The sequence below is a fragment of the Aplysia californica genome, unplaced genomic scaffold (genome assembly GCF_000002075.1).
Source record: "Aplysia californica isolate F4 #8 unplaced genomic scaffold, AplCal3.0 scaffold00061, whole genome shotgun sequence".
NCBI lineage: Eukaryota > Metazoa > Mollusca > Gastropoda > Aplysiida > Aplysiidae > Aplysia > Aplysia californica.
Genome location: NW_004797331.1, coordinates 1462986 through 1470836, shown reverse-complemented (window position 1 = coordinate 1470836; position 7851 = coordinate 1462986).

Below are 7851 nucleotides of genomic sequence, written 5' to 3'. Positions count from 1 at the left end.
CCCCCGAGCACACTATCGAAGTCTTGGTGTCATGATGCCTACCGAAACGCTACGCATGGGGAATTATTATTTATACTATAAATTATAGTTTAACGATACGTTTTCTTTGAACAGACAATAGGATTGTACAGAGAAAGTGCACTGTCCGTTATACGCTGAGTCTCAGATCTACACCAGAAAATTTTATCTTTGAGGTTGCACTGAACAAGACATTTTTACTGTTTGTCATATAGACGTACTTGAAATTGTATGTGACACAGTCTGAATTCTATCGTAGCAAAACTCTATTGTGGGCTTTAAGAGCAGCCTATATCTCTTATGGTGAAAGCATTACATTTTAATAAGGAATGGCTCATGAAATTCTGTGGTAAAGGAAACTTGAAAACCAAGTGTGTATGTGTGTATGTGTGTGTGTATGAGGGAGGGGTGGGAGATTTAAATGGAAAGTGGCGCATTTGTAAAACCGATAATATGGTGAAAGCATTTTAATGGAAGGGAAGGGTGGATCGGGACATTTCATAGTAAGGGCAGCTCGAAGATCGTAGGGTGTCAACTAAATACAAAGTGGGAACGTAGCCCATTGGACAATCAGTACCGAAAACGTCATCTGAAAACATTTTCGTACAAAGCTTCTAGATGTGGATGGCTTTCACAATAGCAGATACTCCAAGAACCCATGCCCTGTTCAGCATTCCCGGCAGCCATACATTCTGAGAGGCGCAAAGTTCTTGGACCTTTCAGCGGCCCCTTTGCACGCTTTAGATTTTGTTAATTTCCTAGCGTCTGAAAAAAAAAACCCAATAAAAGGCAATAATTCTATCATCTTTCGAAAAGTTTCAAGAAAACTTCAAACAAATAAATGTCAACCAGGGAGACGTCACATGAAACAATAATACAGTTAATGAAAACTGACATTGCCAAATAAACCCAGGGATGTTAATGTACGCACCCACCAAAAAATGTAAAATTTGCAGTTTCCAAGGACACTCAACTTCTGGAAATCACCAACTTTGGCGGTCATTTTCCTGATAATTTTACCTGTGTCACTCGGCAACCCCAAATATCTCAACTTTTATTCAAGTACTATGGATATTTTTTCATCAAAAACAACCAAGCATGAACAAGCTTTAAGATGATACCAGTAACCCCATACGCCCAAAAATAAATGAGCGCCTGGTTTCATCGTGTCGTGACATAAATGCCTTTAACGTTTGGGTAGGCGAGGACCCTGTAAGGACAGCTGACTGATTGGGAGCCATGTTGGAACAGCTGATACAATTACCGTGCTAGGTCACAGGACGGAGAGTCCTGGTCTGAATTCACATTGAGGTGTTCTTGAACCCTTGACGGACTGAAGAATATTCCAGTTCCCTACTTCGGCCAGAGAGGGTTTATTGAATTTCTGTAAAACTCTCTGGTTCTGCCTTACCAGGGGTGCTATCAGATATGGACGTTGAATTCAGAAGTCCAGCCTCTTTAATAACAGTAAAGTTATACTGTTAAAGGGGGAGTTAAACACATCACTACGATTTTACACTCAGATGCCTTTTAGTTTTTGTCTTAGTCTGTTGTCGTTCATAGCCTTAATTTAGTTGCATTCATTTTTCAACGTTCTCCATTCTTATGATGGACACGACATTGCAGTCCATTTTCTTAATTAATAGGCCTATTATTTTATATTTCCATCGATCACAGCCAACTCTAAAAAAAGCGAAATAATAAGTAGACTTTGAAAGCACCTTCAGAATGTTCAGCCCGTTGGGCACGTTTCCGACCAAAGGCTCTTACAAATTGTATTGGACTTTTGGGTGTATTTTTAAAAAGTCCAGTGCACTTTAAGTACCTTAGCGTGGGTGGATGGGGGTGGAAACAGGATCTTATATGCCTGCGGGGTTTCCAACTTCCTCTGACAGGACCCACCGAGGTCTGAAAAGGGAGTATTTAGTGGGAATCTTACTAAGATTGTTTTTGGTGTAGTTTTCGGTGTGGTTTTTCAATGAAAAGACAGGGAGAGAGAGGGAGAGAGAGGGAGAGAGGGGGGAGGGAGGGAGAGGGAGGGAGAGAGAAAGGACGAGAGACACAGAGAGAATACAAGGCCTGTTTTATCGGAGAGAGGGATGGAGAGAGAGAGGGGGGAGAGAGAGATAGAAGGAGCGAGAGAGAGAGAGAGAAAGAGAGAGAAAGAGATAGAGGGAAAGAGAGAGAGAGAGAGAGAGAGAGATAGAGAGAGAGAGAGAGAGTACAAGGCATAGTTTGTGAGTTTGAGCCGTGGGAGTCACTTGCAGAAAAAGGAAAGAAAAATATGCGCGTTGAAACTGTTTTCCTTGTTTTAGAAATAGTTTTTTAAGTTACAAGAGTTTGGTAATTAGTGCCAATTTGGCAGCGGAACTGGGTATAAAAAGGGACACTATGTTGTTTTATTACTGCAAAAAAGAAAAAAAAGAAGAAAAAAATTGGCAGTACAATGAGATCGACATCTGAGGCTAAGCGGTTAAGCGGTTCGTTATGTCACGCACAAGACCCTTGTTCGATTCCCGAATTGGGATATTTTTTTACGGATCTCAGTCATTCTGCTTTATGATGTTATAACCATTTTCAGCCTGGTTTGGCTCTGGCAGGCAGGTTCGAAGCCCGTCTCTTAAAACGTCTAAATTGTGTTGACCGTGACTTTTAAAAACCTAGGTTTGAAGAAAAAACAACTTAATTCGGGTACAATTGTATACCAGAAAGGCTCATTCCTCAAAAGTTATTTTTTTGTGGCGTACGTTTATACTTAAAACTGAAACCCCGAACCTACCCTCATCAACAAATCAACGGTAGTGTGTAAAACATTACTGGGCGTTATTCGTTTGGTTTGTCTGTACGTATGCGTGTGTTTGGGGGGGGGGTGACTGTATGCGTGTGCATGTGCGCGCGTGTGTGTGTGTGTGTGTGTGTGTGTGTGTGTGTGTGTGTGTGTGTGTGTGTGTGTGTGTGTGTGTGTGTGTGTGTGTGTGTGTGTGTGTGTGTGTGTGTGTGTGTGTGGCGTGTGTGTGTGTGTGTGCGTGTGTGTGTTGGGGGAGGGGTGGGCTGCGTTATTTCATTTTTTGTTTTGTTACCTTGATGGAAAGAGAGCAATTTTGAAGCGCATATTTTGCTGACGTCGGGGTGGTCTTGTCATCCATCGCACATACAGCCAGTGATCTGTCATCCATTTCACAGTCTTTTCAAAACCTGCAGTGTATGTTACATCGACGATAAAACTACTACCGTACTAACGGCATTGTATTTCCCTTATCATGCGTAATTATGGATCCGTTTTCCAGAACAAACGTTGGATGATTTTTAGTTTTAGTAAGAGTTTTACGGCACTTGCAACACAATAAGGTCAAATAAGTGCCGGAGATTAGAAGTGTTACAAGAGAGCAACAAACACGATAAAGGAGGAGGAGATGTAAGGACGACAGGTGTGTTTTTTGAATGAAGGAGCAAACCACACTCTTGCCCCTGCCAACCACCCACGTTTTCATTGACACCATTACCAGAAAACAAACCCAGTCCCATCAATCAGCCATATGACAAGAGAGTTTTACAGTAATACAACTGTTACTGTAAACCCTCTCTGATGTGACGTCAATGGGAAGACAAATTTATCACGTCTTGTCTCCGAAGTGACCAGAGCACCGAAAAATCTGGCTGGTTATTTAGGCTAGGTCTCGAATATTATTATTATTATTATTATTATTATTATTATTATTATTATTATTATTATTATTATTATTATTATTATTATTATTATTATTATTATTATTATTATCGTTATTACTTTTTAAATTATTTTTTTAATTATTTTTATTACTATTATCATCATTACTATCATCATCATCATTACTATCATCATCATCATCATTATTGCTGTTATTATTATTATTATTATTATTATTATTATTATTATTGTTGTTGTTGTTGTTGTTGTTATTATTATCACTACCGTATTATTATTATTATTATCATCATCATTGATATTATAAATGTAATTTCTTCTAGAAGGGGTAGGAAGTTATCAAAAGAGCAATTTTCTTACACTTACTGGCTGTATTAAATTATGTATATTGATGTGGTCGGAATTTAAGAATCGCGTCTGTTTATGGATAAAACTGAATAGACCTGTGCTCCCATAGTGCCTTTCAGCGAAGAGACATTTTTGAAGTTTCAGGGAGGACAACAGAGGAGTCGGCCATTACCTGAAGGAAGCGGTGACCCTAGCGGGAAGCAGAATTCTCAGGGTCTCGGACTGGCGCAACGGACTGATAATGATATTACTAACTCCTTTGCCACTTTAACCTGTCGCCCCCCCCCCCCCCCCACCCAAACGCACGCATGCGCACACACACACACACACACACACACACACACACACACACACACACACACACACACACACACACATACACATTAGTATACATACACACACAATACACACACACACATACTCACACACGAACAGAAAATTCCCGCTTCTCACACGCATTTTGTATAGGCATAGAACCTACGTTACAGCTCACCAATGACGCTCTTTAGCGGCCAAACTTGATACAAGAAATTTATTTTATAGTGAACACATTTTTTTTCATGCTACAGATTCTCAAAACATGCGTTCAATTAGCATAATCTCGCGATTAGAAAAAAATGACGGACTTGCTTTCAAAAGCGATATTGCCCCAGCTGTTAACTCTTTAAAATCTGTAGAAACCGTAGACTGGGACTTTTCATTAGTATTTATTAAAGAAATTTCTAGAGCATAGTGTACAGGTGTTTGAAAAAAAATATTCATCTGTTAAGACAAATTGATATAAGTCATTATCATTGTGCAAAAGTTGGAAAATCTAGGTTCGGTAATTAAGGAGAATTTGACTATAAATGGTCGCTTTTAAGCACCAGGGGGCTATCCCAAAAAATGCTGTTTTGAGAAAATCGAAGATAAAGTTTTTTCCCCCTGTTCAGTTTCTTTAAAAGACAGGGAGAGTTTTCTTTATAACTAAACAAAACATACACACCAATGAAACCAAACTTCTCCTATAGGTAGGGCAATATCCACTTTTGGTGTTGGTCAAGATTTCTGAAAACCCCCGAAATCTGGGTTAGCCCGCTTGTCCTTAAAAGCGACCAAATTGCGTCACGAATTTTTGATCGCACTACATGTATCATTTTAGTATAGTCACGAGTCACCGACCTTCTCAGGGTCTATCAACACATCTGTCCCCGCGGTTTTACGGGAAGAAAAAAAAAGAAATTATGCAAAATAAGCCCAAAATGTGAAATTATGCGATTCTGTTAATTTCAACTAAGAATGATAAAGGAAAATAATCAGAAAATATGAAAAAAATGATCAAATTTTGCTAAATTATGTGGGGTGCATTAAACCCCGGGGACAGACACCTGTCCCCGAGTCCACTGAAGTCGTGGTTACCACACATACGGGAGACATACGTCGGGTGCACAGTTTCCCAGTATCTCTCACTCTCGATGAGCTGGAATTACAAACCACTTCCCAATATTTGAGACGTACGCTTTGTCGGTGACATTGTGTCCCCACGATGTTATGTTGGCCTCTTCCCGTTGTTATGATAAACTAATCTTTGCCTTATCTGCGTCAGCTGTGCAAGTTCTAAGGTTTTATTTTTAGTGGGGTTTTTGGCTTTTGTTTTTAATGTAGGTGTTTTACGCCCCCATCGATACGATTTAGATCATTTAGGAGACAGACTTTGACCCTACGTACCAGGGCCAATCCGGGCCGAGAGGGATACAAAAAATGTGTTACAACGCGCTGGAGTCAGGCGCTCGTCAATTTTGGGGCATATGAAGTTATTGGTATCATCTTAAAAGCGACCAAATTGCGTTACGAATTTTTGATCGCACTACATGTATTATTATAGTCACTAGTCACCGACCTAGTCAGGGTCTATCAACACATCTGTCCCCGCGGTTTTACGCAAAAATAAATTCAGAAATTATGCAAAATAAGCCGAAAATGTGAAATTATGCAATTCTATTAATTTCAGCAAAGAATGATAAAGGAAAATAATCAGAAATTATGAAAAAAGATTGTCAAATTTTGCTAAATTATGCGGGATGCATAAAACCCCGGGGACAGCCCGAGTCCACTGAAGTCGTGGTAACCACACACATGCGGGAGACACGCGTCGGGCGCACACAGTGTCCCAGGATCTCTCGATGAGCTGGAATTACAAACCACTTCCCAATATTTGAGACGTACGCTTTGTCGGTGACATTGTGTCCCCACGATGTTATGTTGGCCTCTTCCCGTTGTTATGATAAACTAATCTTTGCCTTATCTGCGTTTGCTGTGCAAGTTCTAAGGTTTTATTTTTAGGGGGGGGGGTAACTTTTGTTCTAATGTAGGTGTTTTTAGACCCTATCGATACGATTTAGACCCAAAGAGTCTTTGTTTAGACCATTTAGGAGACGGGTTTCGATCCTACATGCCAGGGTCAATCCGGGCCGAGTGGGACACCATGTACAACGTCACAGCTGAATGACCGAGATACCGGTACTCGATAAACATTTCCCCTGGACAAGAATCGAAATTCTGCTTGCGGCGGCGGAGTGCCTAGTCGCTACACAACAGAGTAGCACGTGTTAAAGATTCCTAGCTCTAACGACTATAATTCTAAGAATAAAGAAATCAGTAAACAATCTTAAAGCTAGCATTTTAAGTTTTATGAACAGTGCCCTTAATCCATAAATAGATCTAGGCCTACACGGCAGTAAATCGTTCTTGGCTAGTTTCACTTACTACTCCAGAGTAGGCCAGAACGAAGAAAAAAGGCTATGTTCTTTGGTAAGGCGAACAGTCAAAGAGAAAATATTCAAGAAAGAAGGAAAGAAATTCAGGCCGCTCAACATCAGATTGGAACCTTGAATTTCTTAGCACTGACTATTATTATTAGTAAAGTTATTGAACTCTGCAGCCAAACCATGAGCTCGTAGAAACATTCAAGGGACGTAACTTGTATTTAGTCTATTTCTTCTATTCTTATATAGCTTTTACCTCCCTTCTCCTTGATCGAGTTTGAATTCTGCTTCACACGGGTATTTTTTTTTATTTTTTTTTTCACAACAAAGCGTATTTTTTACTTTTGTTTTAGTAGAGGTTTTACGGCGCTCGAAACTGCATAAGACCATATGAACACCAAATTTTTTACTTCAATCATATTCGCCAATAGAATTATCATAATTCCGTACCACAAAATGCTGAAGACTTCTTCGAAAGTTGCGTAGTCCACATCTCACCCATGAGTCTGAGAGAGAGAAAGAGACTTGAATAAACATTAAAGAGAATTCGTTCAAAGTTTTCTTCTCATAATTTGTGAAAACAACTCTGTCTATGGGTGTGACAGCGAGTGTGTACACAGGTACAGGTGTGACTCGTGTGACAGCGAGTGTGTACATGTGTGTACAGGAGTAAGAGCAAATGTGTACACATGTACAGGTGTAACAGAGAGTGTGTACACGTGTGTACAGGAGTAAGAGCAAATGTGTACACATGTACAGGTGTAACAGAGAGTGTGTACACGTTTGTAGTGTACAGTGTGACAGCGAGTGTGAGTACACTTGTACAGGTGTGACAGCGAGTGTGTACATGTGTGTACAGGTGTGACAGTGAGTGTGTACACATGTACAGGTGTGACAGCAAGTATGTACATTTTGTGGGTACAAATTTTTTGTGCCTTTGATCAAAATTTTTCTGTGAAATCCTCACATTCACAGAAAACATCTTTTAAAATGATCCTGAAAGGTGTTGGGCCAAAAAAACAATTCCATAAAATTGCCCAGTGGGCAGAAAAATGT